The sequence below is a fragment of the Haliotis cracherodii genome, unplaced genomic scaffold (assembly GCF_022045235.1).
Source record: "Haliotis cracherodii isolate W230 unplaced genomic scaffold, xgHalCrac1.p SCAF_11, whole genome shotgun sequence".
In the NCBI taxonomy this organism is placed as follows: Eukaryota; Metazoa; Mollusca; class Gastropoda; order Lepetellida; family Haliotidae; genus Haliotis; species Haliotis cracherodii.
In genome coordinates, this window is record NW_027266266.1 from 37,172,755 (window position 1) to 37,185,810 (window position 13,056).

A 13,056-nucleotide genomic window follows, 5' to 3' on the forward strand; every position below is an offset into this window, starting at 1 on the left:
CTACACCTTTTTGGGGATATAATTAATATTTCAATATTCCATTAAAGCACACACGTTTACTTTTACAGGTCGGCCCATTCCAAAGCAATGCATAAAACCATTTGACTTGAAACTATTCAAAACCTTTTAATTGAGCAAATTAAATTTGGAAATAGACTCCTGATTTACGTATATTTTAGTTGCCTTTAGGAAAGACGTAATTTACCCCTGCATTTTGTGAAGACAGTGAAAAGAAATCAAGTTCAAGCCGTTACAGAACCAAGAATGTTTTGAGCTAATATGCCTTGCTGATAACAGGGTGACAGGTGGCCGTGATCGTCTAGTGATTAGGACTTTGCGTTGTGGCCGCAAGAACCCCGGTTCGAATCCGGGTCACGGCATGTTGCCCGAGCTTTTGCAGGATGTGTTTCTCTGCATTTTCCGAGCCAGGAAGCTTTCCAGTGGCCAACCAACCAGATGCGCAACTTTTGGCCGAGTTTCATGCGTCTGAGTTGAACACAAATTCAGTGGAGTAGTATAGGTAATGGGGGTTCTGGCTCACTTCCACTGGAGCCGGATTCATAAACCTATACTGCTACTACAGGTAGCATTTTTTATGTGTAAATGACTATGCGATTCAACGATAGTCATGAGATTCAGCTAAATTGACTCTAGCTCACCAATACCTAGAGCCAATCATTGCTTTAGATGAGCCTAAATGGTAATAAAAATATTCTTCATTATTTTTATCGATAAAGCGATATTCAACATTTTCATTAAGTTCTTCGTTCATTTTACTAGGAGACCAGACTATATAACTACACTCTTCTTGTAAATTGATAAGAAACAATTGATTACCGTATTTGGTTGGTTTGACATCACTGATGTAATAAAAACCTTGTGGTAATTTTCTCCATTGAATAGTTTTTTCCATAATTATATATATTTATGTAAGCATTTGTCTAAATGTGATCAAAAGATAGTAAGCAATCTATTTTTAATCTCCAACCAGTTCTTTGGTTTTGGCACGGAATAATTGACGCGCTTGTTGCCTCCCCTGTTCTATGAACTTTTTTTTCTCATCCTCGCTAATACCATTGGTTTTACAAGAGTTTAATCTAATCTCCTGCTTCATTTCATTGTATTTGGTGAGTTCTGACAGCACTAAACGAAACTCATCCTCGGATATCTTACAATCGGCCATTGCTGTCGAAATATGATCCTCAATGCTGTTCAACTTTGCTTCGGCGAGTATTCGAATACTATCGTGTTTTAATGCTTTCTTTTGCAACCTACGAGAAATGAATTTTATCGCTATTCCTGCCAGTCCCGAGACTCCGGCGGTTATTTCCATGCCGAGCACGGTAGGCGCGGCGATTATAGTTGATAGTAAACCGACACCGGCTACACCGAGTCCCATGCCAGCCACTACAAGAGCGGTGTCAACTCCGTCCAGAGCATTCACGGCTCTAGCGATACTTTTTATACAATCCAAGTCTCAACTCCCTATCCTTTTCTATTCGATGTTTTATGTCGCTTATTTGATGTAATCGAAATCCATCAACAGTTTCCATCTTTTCAATTGCTTCATCGAGCGCCGGATATAGTGTATATTACGAATATATAATAGTCTTTAATTGGTCTTGCTTAAATGTTTTGAGAGTATACATCAACCTTATCAAATGTATATTATACGGCAAGAATATCTTAGAAAGAGAAATACTACCACTTTTAATAATTTGAACCCCCTCGAGGGTTGTAACGGGTGATGCACCGACATGAATAATACTGCAACGTTGACGCTCGTGTTTCTTGAGCCATTTAATCGATAGACCTGGTAATATTTCGAAGGCATCTACCGGTGCATCTCCGAACAAGACTTCAATAATAAGCGTAGAAATATTAGGTATTGCACTCAAGTTCTGTTTAATATCATCGAATTCTGTAACCAAATTTAAACTAACATTTTGGATTGCCGGACGACTATATAACATATCACCTGTTTTTTTCTGGCAGGGGAGAGACTAACACACTTTTTCGTTTTGACGGGATATAGGCCGCGAGTACGATACCACTATTTATTATCTTAGTTAAATTATGTCCGTTACCCATCATCGCATAAGGTGGGGTAATGACGATATTCAGTAGCCACTTGATGTTTGCTTCGACCATAGTCCATTTATTCTGACTGTTGTAAATAATATTGTACGGAGTGGTTTTAAGGTGTCTACTAACGTCGACATCGCTTAAATCTTCTAGATTTTCCGGGAATATAACTTCTTCCGCTTTTATACATTATCGTGTAAGTGTAAAGCGTATAACTTACCATTGCTACCGGGTTTACCGAATCCTTCCGTGTCTCCGAGATCGGAAAGCGCAACTGTATTACATTGTCTGATCGTTTCAGGGCCTGATGCATCAACCATTATTTTTGATATGGAGTGTTACACTTAAGTATCCTATATGTACAGGTTGATGTTTTACATCTAATACAGAAATTTTGAGGTCTGAAATAATACCACGCTTCAATTTTTTATATTGTAATGACGAGAAAGATTCCGTTCTACCGCTATTGTATTTTTCATGGTTTTTTCAATAAGATTTAGTTTATTTGTTATAGTCACATTATTTTTACCTTTCGCAGCACTTATATTGGTCCACCTCGGGTAATACGTTACATCACAGATAGAGACTTCGAGTTGTCCATCCGAGTTATCGATAGTATGAAGCAGTTCAATAGACTGACCATTTGTTATTCCCGGGAGTGTAACATACATATTAAATATACAATGATAGTATATCATAACTTAAATATGGAATCAACCATTATTTATAATATGGAGTGTTACACTTAAGTATCCTATATGTACAGGTTGATGTTTTACATCTAATACAGAAATTTTGAGGTCTGAAATAATACCACGCTTCAATTTTTTATATTGTAATGGCGAGAAAGATTCCGTTTACCGCTATTGTATTTTTCATTATTCACTGGAACACATCTGAGCTGAGTTGAAGGACTTTCTTGTTGAATATTATCCGTCGTGCTTATTTGGTCAAGATGGATGCACAACTCTTTATAGGGAACTAAGTCGGGCAAATTAACCCCCTGTGCTGATGTCTTGTATATTGTGTCAGTTAAGCGTGCAAATCCAAGTGTAATTGATAAGTCCAATAAAATCATTGCACGCTTTTCTCCATGGTCTAATTTCAGTAACCCATTTGACTCATTTTGTGTTAGACTAACTCCATTAGGCTTAAAAATTTCATCATTGAGTGAGCTTACGCTGTAATACCCATCAGGTATAGTAATTATTTTGGCTGGACTAACTCCATCAGCTATCATTATACTATTATTATTTTTCGCAGCACTTATATTGGTCCACAGCGTTACATCGAATAGAGCGACTTTGAGCTGACCATCCGAGTTATCGATTGTATGAAGCAGTTCAATAGACTGGCCATTTGTTATTCCCGGGAGTGTAACATACATATTAAATATACAATGATACTATATCATAACTTAAATATGAAATCGAGATACATTACTAATCAATCGATTATAGTAACTGCCTCTGGTGCTGAATTTTTCGTTAAATTCCCTGATATCTTTGAAAATTACAGGGTCACGGCAACTAGTGATAAAATGGTGCACGATTGGTTTCACAATCCGATGCAATTTTGGCAGAATCAGTTAAACTTTGCCATATGGTGTGCCACAACGGGATGTGGCGTGTCTCTTTATGCTCCAGGATTTGAACTGAATAAGTCTGTTATAACATTTCACGTGTACTATCAGATTAGACGTATACTTAAAGAAATTAGTGCTCCATTACCGCATGATCGAGCGTGGAATTCCACAAATAATAATTATGATAGGTCCGCGTATGAGCGTATTTGTCAGGAATTTAATGTTTCTACGAGTAAAGATTGGCGTATTAAAGGAGCAAACCATAGTCTAGGTGTTCCTTACGCAGAGGAAAAAATATCTGTCAAAGAAGAAAGCGATTATGTATATAAAGTACTTAATAAACTTCCAGTTAATTTTGGTAAGTTGAGGAGTACCAGCAAACTTTACGCAAGAATATATGATCATTGGCATAAAACCGGTGATTGGTATAAAGGCTGGGAACTTTATAGTAACGATTGGAGAGGGGATATTATGAGTTTTAAGAGTGGTTTAATTTATATTGTTACAAAATTTATACATATGAACGATACCGCAAACGCTTGGAATGAATTTCTTAATGATAAAACGGAAAATAATTTTACTAACCCAGGATTTGTAAGAGTTAATGAATCGATAAGAACTTATGTATGGGCAATTCTCGGAGCGCAATCGCAAACACGAACGTCCATTATCGGTTCTGGGACGGCGCTCGATGCGCAAAAACAGTTTGTCTCAAACGTGGAGGACGCCATTAATTCACCAGTTGACATACCATCGTCTATAAAGCGTTTTCAAGATGCATTACAGTACGCTCAATCTAAAGTGGACTACGTTTATGCGCCTGGACTATACGTGTCTCCGAGTAATATGGAACTTAAGATCGGTCAAGTGATAGGCTATAATAATAAAATTGTTATCGCTACCGATCAACAAAAACCAGGTATAAATTCAGATATGAACGTCGAATTAATAACGCAAACGATCACGGGCGAAAAGGGAATAGTCAAGCCACAACAAACACCAACTATCACTCAAACATCTACTGACGCACAAGTGTCATCGCATATTGCGGCTAAAAATCAACAACATGTCGAAGAAAAAACAGCGCTTGTAGTTGGTGGAGTCACGGTTGGTTTAATCATGATTTGGTTAAATAGTTCTTAGCGAATACGTACAACAGCCCTGCAATTGTTACGATCAACCCCCACAAGTTTTGACTAAGCCAAGTGGTGGTCTTAGCTAATAAATTCAATAGCCAGGAAACAACACTCCCTATTATACCGGGAAGTGCAGCCGCGGCTTTCTCAGCGAGCTTTCCCAGTGCTGAACCTAATGCTTTTAAATGCTTTTTTATCCACTCTTTTATACCATTTTTATCGTTAGGAGGTGTACCACCACCTGTACTGCCACCTGTTAACGCGAGAGTCAAAGTCGATATAATAAATCCCAACGCGGTTAAAATACTGGCAATTGTTATTCCCTGTTCTCTGAACAATGTTTTAATTTTATCGGCCAGCCTGTCGTCATCGTTGAGGACTTGATCGATAGTTTCTCGAATACGACTGATTTGCGAACGAAGTGCCTTTCTATTACTGGAAGCTGCTTCGAGGCGGGCCGATCTTTCCTCTTCTAAGTTACGCAATCTTTCCGCTGCGCGGCGTCTACTGAACTCATTGCCCGCCTGTTCGAGTTTTGTTTTCTCGTAAGCTATATGCTTGTCGATTTCGGATAGCTTGGCTGTATTATTGATGAGTTCTCCCCGCATTGTTCGCATTGCCTTGTCAAGACCTCGTAATTCCCTAATACTGAACTCTGAATGTGGTACCTGTAACGTGGAATTATCGAATAGGTATCTAAGATTTCTCCGAGTCCGTCCGAGGCCACCATCGAGGCTGCTTCCAAATCATCTGTATTAACGAGTTCTTTCCTCATAGTCTGAAGAGCCTTAGGAGTCTTCGCGGGAAGTCGTGAGTAGTCCACAAAACCTAATTTATCACGAACAAAGCCGATGCCTTTTTTAGCGGCTATCGTAGACAAGGCTAGGGGCATACAAGTACGAGAATGCATAAGATCAATATCCGGAGCGCCACGCAGTCGCAATGTTCCTTTACTATCTATCTCAAACTTTGAATAGTCACGGCCTATTGGGTTAACATAATTTTTATCTTCTTTTAAGGCATCGTAATAATCATTGACGGTTGATTTTAAAATTTCATCGTTAAGATTCGTGCCACCAAAGTTGGTTTCATCAGTATCTTCGATTGGATTCTGGTTATCAAAGTCATCAAAGGTACTTAGTCATTATGTTCAAAATTAGCCATTTTTATATTAAATATAGGGTACATGTTTTCAATATAACAATGTCTTCGCAATACGGACGCAAGTTAAACCCACAACGTAGACTTCGAGATCCATTAGGGGTCAAGGCAATTCGTCAGTCTGTTACTATAACTAATAACCCTAGTACCATCGATCAGAATCAAACGCTTCTGGTTCGCTTTCCTAATCTCGGCGCACACGATGTGTTAGTTCCGGGAACTGTCCGACTAGCATTTACGATTAGTTTGACTTCTAACGACGTTAACAGGGAGCCCGTTCAGAACATAGGTTGTGCTATCGTTAAGAAAATCGCTATTAAAATTAGCGGTAATGAGGTTTTGAGTATCGACGATAGCGATGTATACTATTGCTACATGGATCTCTGGAGAACGGATAAAGAGCGGGAAAACTTACAGTACCAAGGTATTTGTAATAAGAACACATTGAGACTGCGCGTAGGTGCTGAAAATGGTGTTGATACCAACGAAAAAGATAAGGCCGTTGCCGACGCATTAGGTAACAGATTCTATATTCCCCTAGACTTTGAATTACTAGATTCCCACATGCCCTTTTATCAAGCATCCCTAGGCGATAGGTTAGAATACGAACTCACTTTTAATGACTACGGTAGAGTAATCAGAACCGGTGGTGAAGATGCTAGCTATTCCATTGACAATATCTCGCTGGAGTACGATATGATAACGGATCCCGAATTAGCCAGACAAATTCGTAACCATTATTCGGGAAGTTTAGCCATTTTGTACGATCGCGTGCTGCGACATCGAAAGATCACGAGGGACAGAAAAGATACGATGTGGAATATCAATCTAAACGTCCCCACGAGGTCGTTGAAGGGTATTTTAATGTTGTTCGAGGACCCCTCCGATGCGTTTAAAAGAAATACCGAGAAGTTCTACAATCCCAAGATTACAAAAGTAGAATTGACTATCGAGGGCGTTCCTAATCAACTATATAGCCAAGGAATGCTAGCGTATCACCAGTGGGATGAGATTAAAAAACTTCCGTCTATAAAACGCTCCCCGGAAGTTAACGCGGTCGTGAAAGATCTGTCTCTCGGGAGTGTATCGATGGGTGAATACCTCACCACGAAGTACGCGCTATGGCTCGACATGCGAACAACGGACGATGACCAATTACACGGCAGTGGGAGGAGAATAGAAAATGCTAGCGAGGGTGCCACAATACAGATAACGAAGCTCCAGGAATCGGCTGGTAAATTAAACATATATTTGTACGTGATTATGGATGCGCAACTTAATATACAGAATGGGAGATTCGTGCAAGCAATCTATTAATAATCTTTTACCTAAAGATCCGCACTGCGCTATCATATGCGGGCAAACGGGCTGTGGAAAAACAGCTTTTATTCAAGATATTTTAGAAAGTCATTATCGGGATGTTTTCGATCATATTATTATTCTGTGCCCGACTATAAGCGTTAATAAAACATACCTATCGAGAGATTGGGTAATGAATGACAACGGGGTACACAGAGTCGATCCGGGCGATCGTTTACAAGACTGTCTCCGATTATGTCACGAAAAATACAAAGGAGAATCAACCCTTTTCGTAAAAGACGACTGCAGCGCTAGTAAAGAACTAACCAAAAAGAAGGATATTCTTTCGTATTTAGCATTCTCAACATAGCGTTTGGGTACTTACTCAAAAATACAACTCTGTCCTGAAAGATCTCAGAGAGCAGACCAAATGGGTAGCGCTCTTTCATTGCAAAGACCGAGATTCATTCGAGGAATGTTTACGAGAAAATGACGTCATTTATACCAAGCTCGAACGAGATAAAGTCAGAAAAGTGTTAGCAGCAACGAAGCACTGTAAACTCGTATTAAAAACCGATCAACCAGCTGCTTATGCAATTGCTTAGCAAAATGTAGCAAAAATGTAGCAAATTGTAGCAAAATGTAGCAAAAATTTAATTTTACTATGTTTTTGCTACATTTTTGCTACATTTTGCTACATCAAGTATGTTACACTCCCGGGAATAACAAATGGCCAGTCTATTGAACTGCTTCATACAATCGATAACTCGGATGGTCAGCTCAAAGTCGCTCTATTCGATGTAACGCTGTGGACCAATATAAGTGCTGCGAAAAATAATAATAGTATAATGATAGCTGATGGAGTTAGTCCAGCCAAAATAATTACTATACCTGATGGGTATTACAGCGTAAGCTCACTCAATGATGAAATTTTTAAGCCTAATGGAGTTAGTCTAACACAAAATGAGTCAAATGGGTTACTGAAATTAGACCATGGAGAAAAGCGTGCAATGATTTTATTGGACTTATCAATTACACTTATAGAGATGCACCTACTTTTAGAATGCCTTATGTCCATTGTGTAGCTAACGTAGCTATCTGAGGCGTTACACTCCTGATTGCTTCCATCAAAAGTAGGCATATTTTCCTTGTCCATCTTCTATGTGGCAAATAACTCTCTGATCTATTTGCTACCTTCGTGTCGTGAATACTGTGACTGTAAGTTACTCCTATCATCATGTACATTTGTAGTGTAATAAGTAGATGACGGAAACTCTCTGCTCATTGACTTGTTCGGGACTTCCTGCTGTTTTTAGAGGGCGTCATCAACGTTATACTGTGACATAGCGATGTGTTTATAGACTATAATTGTAAGAAGGAAAAGCTGAAAATGTGTATAAATCGCTGGCCATTTCAGGTTGTAGAACAGCCGTGATCGTCTAGTGTTTAGGACTTTGCGTTGTGGCCGCAAGAACCCAGGTTCGAATCCTGGTCTCGGCATCTACACCTTTTGGGGATATCATTAATATTTCAATATTCCATTAAAGCACACACGTTTACTTTTACAGGTCGACCCATTCCAAAGCAATGCATAAAACCATTTGACTTGAAACTATTCAAAACCTTTTAATTCAGCAAATTAAATTTGGAAATAGACTCCTGATTTACGTATATTTTAGTTGCCTTTAGGAAAGACGTAATTTACCCCTGCATTTTGTGAAGACAGTGAAAAGAAATCAAGTTCAAGCCGTTACAGAACCAAGAATGTTTTGAGCTAATATGCCTTGCTGATAACAGGGTGACGGGTGGTCGTGATCGTCTAGTGGTTAGGACTTTGCGTTGTGGCCGCAAGAACCCCGGTTCGAATCCGGGTCACGGCATGTTGCCCGAGCTTTTGCAGGATGTGTTTCTCTGCATTTTCCGAGCCAGGAAGCTTTCCAGTGGCCAACCAACCAGATGCGCAACTTTTGGCTGAGTTGAACACAAATTCAGTGGGAAATGAAGACATTGTCTGTAACCATCCAGGTACGACGATAGTTACAGAGATGCACCTATTTTTAGAATGCCTTATGTCCATTGTGTAGCTAACGTAGCTATCTGATGCGTTACACTCCTGATTGCTTCCATCAAAAGTAGGCATATTTTCCTTGTCCATCTTCTATGGCAAATAACTCTCTGATGTATTTGCTACCTTCGTGTCGTGAATACTGTGACTGTAAGTTACTCCTATCATCATGTACATTTGTAGTGTAATAAGTAGATGACGGAAACTCTCTGCTCATTGACTTGTTCAGGACTTCCTGCTGTTTTTAGAGGGCGTCATCAACGTTATACTGTGACAAAGCGATGTGTTTATAGACTATAATTGTAAGAAGGAAAAGCTGAAAATGTGTATAAATCGCTGGCCATTTCAGGTTGTAGAACAGCCGTGATCGTCTAGTGGTTAGGACTTTGCGTTGTGGCCGCAAGAACCCAGGTTCGAATCCTGGTCTCGGCATCTACACCTTTTGGGGATATCATTAATATTTCAATATTCCATAAAAGCACACACGTTTACTTTTACAGGTCGACCCATTCCAAAGCAATGCATAAAACCATTTGACTTGAAACTATTCAAAACCTTTCAATTCAGCAAATTAAATTTGGAAATAGACTCCTGATTTACGTATATTTTTAGTTGCCTTTAGGAAAGACGTAATTTACCCCTGCATTTTGTGAAGACAGTGAAAAGAAATCAAGTTCAAGCCGTTACAGAACCAAGAATGTTTTGAGCTAATATGCCTTGCTGATAACAGGGTGACAGGTGGCCGTGATCGTCTAGTGGTTAGGACTTTGCGTTGTGGCCGCAAGAACCCCGGTTCGAATCCGGGTCACGGCATGTTGCCCGAGCTTTTGCAGGATGTGTTTCTCTGCATTTTCCGAGCCAGGAAGCTTTCCAGTGGCCAACCAACCAGATGCGCAACTTTTGGCCGAGTTTCACGCGTCTGAGTTGAACACAAATTCAGTGGGAAATGAAGACATTGTCTGTAACCATCCAGGTACGACGATAGTTATAGAGATGCACCTCTTTTTAGAATGCCATATGTCCATTGTGTAGCTAACGTAGCTATCTGAGGCGTTACACTCCTGATTGCTTCCATCAAAAGTAGGCATATTTTCCTTGTCCATCTTCTATGTGGCAAATAACTCTCTGATGTATTTGCTACCTTCGTGTCGTGAATACTGTGATTGTAAGTTACTCCTATCATCATGTACATTTGTAGTGTAATAAGTAGATGACGGAAACTCTCTGCTCATTGACTAGTTCGGGACTTCCTGCTGTTTTTAGAGGGCGTCATCAACGTTATACTGTGACAAAGCGATGTGTTTATAGACTATAATTGTAAGAAGGAAAAGCTGAAAATGTGTATAAATCGCTAGCCATTTCAGGTTGTAGAACAGCCGTGATCGTCTAGTGGTTAGGACTTTGCGTTGTGGCCGCAAGAACCCAGGTTCGAATCCTGGTCTCGGCATCTACACCTTTTTGGGGATATCATTAATATTTCAATATTCCATTAAAGCACACACGTTTACTTTTACAGGTCGGCCCATTTCAAAGCAATGCATAAAACCATTTGACTTGAAACTATTCAAAACCTTTTAATTCAGCAAATTAAATTTGGAAATAGACTCCTGATTTACGTATATTTTAGTTGCCTTTAGGAAAGACGTAATTTACCCCTGCATTTTGTGAAGACAGTGAAAAGAAATCAAGTTCAAGCCGTTACAGAACCAAGAATGTTTTGAGCTAATATGCCTTGCTGATAACAGGGTGACAGGTGGCCGTGATCGTCTAGTGGTTAGGACTTTGCGTTGTGGCCGCAAGAACCCCGGTTCGAATCCGGGTCACGGCATGTTGCCCGAGCTTTTGCAGGATGTGTTTCTCTGCATTTTCCGAGCCAGGAAGCTTTCCAGTGGCCAACAAACTAGATGCGCAACTTTTGGCCGAGTTTCACGCGTCTGAGTTGAACACAAATTCAGTGGGAAATGAAGACATTGTCTGTAACCATCCAGGTACGACGATAGTTATAGAGATGCACCTATTTTTAGAATGCCTTATGTCCATTGTGTAGCTAACGTAGCTATCTGAGGCGTTACACTCCTAATTGCTTCCATCAAAAGTAGGCATATTTTCCTTGTCCATCTTCTATGGCAAATAACTCTCTGATGTATTTGCTACCTTCGTGTCGTGAATACTGTGACTGTAAGTTACTCCTATCATCATGTACATTTGTAGTGTAATAAGTAGATGACGGAAACTCTCTGCTCATTGACTAGTTCGGGACTTCCTGCTGTTTTTAGAGGGCGTCATCAACGTTATACTGTGACATAGCGATGTGTTTATAGACTATAATTGTAAGAAGGAAAAGCTGAAACTGTGTATAAATCGCTGGCCATTTCAGGTTGTAGAACAGCCGTGATCGTCTAGTGTTTAGAACTTTGCGTTGTGGCCGCAAGAACCCAGGTTCGAATCCTGGTCTCGGCATCTACACCTTTTGGGGATATCATTAATATTTCAATATTCCATTAAAGCACACACGTTTACTTTTACAGGTCGACCCATTCCAAAGCAATGCATAAAACCATTTGACTTGAAACTATTCAAAACCTTTTAATTCAGCAAATTGAATTTGGAAATAGACTCCTGATTTACGTATATTTTAGTTGCCTTTAGGAAAGACGTAATTTACCCCTGCATTTTGTGAAGACAGTGAAAAGAAATCAAGTTCAAGCCGTTACAGAACCAAGAATGTTTTGAGCTAATATGCCTTGCTGATAACAGGGTGACAGGTGGCCGTGATCGTCTAGTGGTTAGGACTTTGCGTTGTGGCCGCAAGAACCCCGGTTCGAATCCGGGTCACGGCATGTTGCCCGAGCTTTTGCAGGATGTGTTTCTCTGCATTTTCCGAGCCAGGAAGCTTTCCAGTGGCCAACCAACCAGATGCGCAACTTTTGGCCGAGTTGAACACAAATTCAGTGGGAAATGAAGACATTGTCTGTAACCATCCAGGTACGACGATAGTTATAGAGATGCACCTACTTTTAGAGTGCCTTATGTCCATAGTGTAGCTAACGTAGCTATCTGAGGCGTTACACTCCTGATTGCTTCAATCGAAAGTAGGCATATTTTCCTTGTCCATCTTCTATGGCAAATAACTCTCTGATGTATTTGCTACCTTCGTGTCGTGAATACTGTGACTGTAAGTTACTCCTATCATAATGTACATTTGTAGTGTAATAAGTAGATGACGGAAACTCTCTGCTCACTGACTAGTTCGGGACTTCCTGCTGTTTTTAGAGGGCGTCATCAACGTTACACTGTGACAAAGCGATGTGTTTATAGACTATAATTGTAAGAAGGAAAAGCTGAAAATGTGTATAAATCGGTTGTAGAACAGCCGTGATCGTCTAGTGGTTAGGACTTTGCGTTGTGGCCGCAAGAACCCAGGTTCGAATCCTGGTCTCGGCATCTACACCTTTTTTGGGGATATCATTAATATTTCAATATTCCATTAAAGCACACACGTTTACTTTTACAGGTCGACCCATTCCAAAGCAATGCATAAAACCATTTGACTTGAAACTATTCAAAACCTTTTAATTCAGCAAATTAAATTTGGAAATAGACTCCTGATTTACGTATATTTTAGTTGCCTTTAGGAAAGACGTAATTTACCCCTGCATTTTGTGAAGACAGTGAAAAGAAATCAAGTTCAAGCCGTTACAGAACCAAGAATGTTTTGAGCTAAT

The 13,056-nt window shown here is 39.8% G+C and overlaps 8 non-coding genes across 8 annotated transcripts; all 8 read left to right on the forward strand.

Annotated features, from left to right (window-relative positions):
- Positions 1–308: 308 nt before the first annotated feature.
- Positions 309–380, forward strand: Trnah-gug (transfer RNA histidin (anticodon GUG)). Its single transcript has one exon. It is a non-coding gene; the product is annotated as a tRNA-His (tRNA).
- Positions 381–9,074: 8,694 nt separating this feature from the next.
- Trnah-gug (transfer RNA histidin (anticodon GUG)) lies at positions 9,075–9,146 on the forward strand. The gene has a single exon. It is a non-coding gene; the product is annotated as a tRNA-His (tRNA).
- A 545-nt stretch (positions 9,147–9,691) lies between these two features.
- Trnah-gug (transfer RNA histidin (anticodon GUG)) lies at positions 9,692–9,763 on the forward strand. Its single transcript has one exon. It is a non-coding gene; the product is annotated as a tRNA-His (tRNA).
- Positions 9,764–10,072: 309 nt separating this feature from the next.
- Positions 10,073–10,144, forward strand: Trnah-gug (transfer RNA histidin (anticodon GUG)). The gene has a single exon. It is a non-coding gene; the product is annotated as a tRNA-His (tRNA).
- A 562-nt stretch (positions 10,145–10,706) lies between these two features.
- On the forward strand, positions 10,707–10,778 carry Trnah-gug (transfer RNA histidin (anticodon GUG)). Its single transcript has one exon. It is a non-coding gene; the product is annotated as a tRNA-His (tRNA).
- A 309-nt stretch (positions 10,779–11,087) lies between these two features.
- On the forward strand, positions 11,088–11,159 carry Trnah-gug (transfer RNA histidin (anticodon GUG)). The gene has a single exon. It is a non-coding gene; the product is annotated as a tRNA-His (tRNA).
- Positions 11,160–12,099: 940 nt separating this feature from the next.
- On the forward strand, positions 12,100–12,171 carry Trnah-gug (transfer RNA histidin (anticodon GUG)). Its single transcript has one exon. It is a non-coding gene; the product is annotated as a tRNA-His (tRNA).
- A 532-nt stretch (positions 12,172–12,703) lies between these two features.
- Trnah-gug (transfer RNA histidin (anticodon GUG)) lies at positions 12,704–12,775 on the forward strand. Its single transcript has one exon. It is a non-coding gene; the product is annotated as a tRNA-His (tRNA).
- Positions 12,776–13,056: the final 281 nt, after the last annotated feature.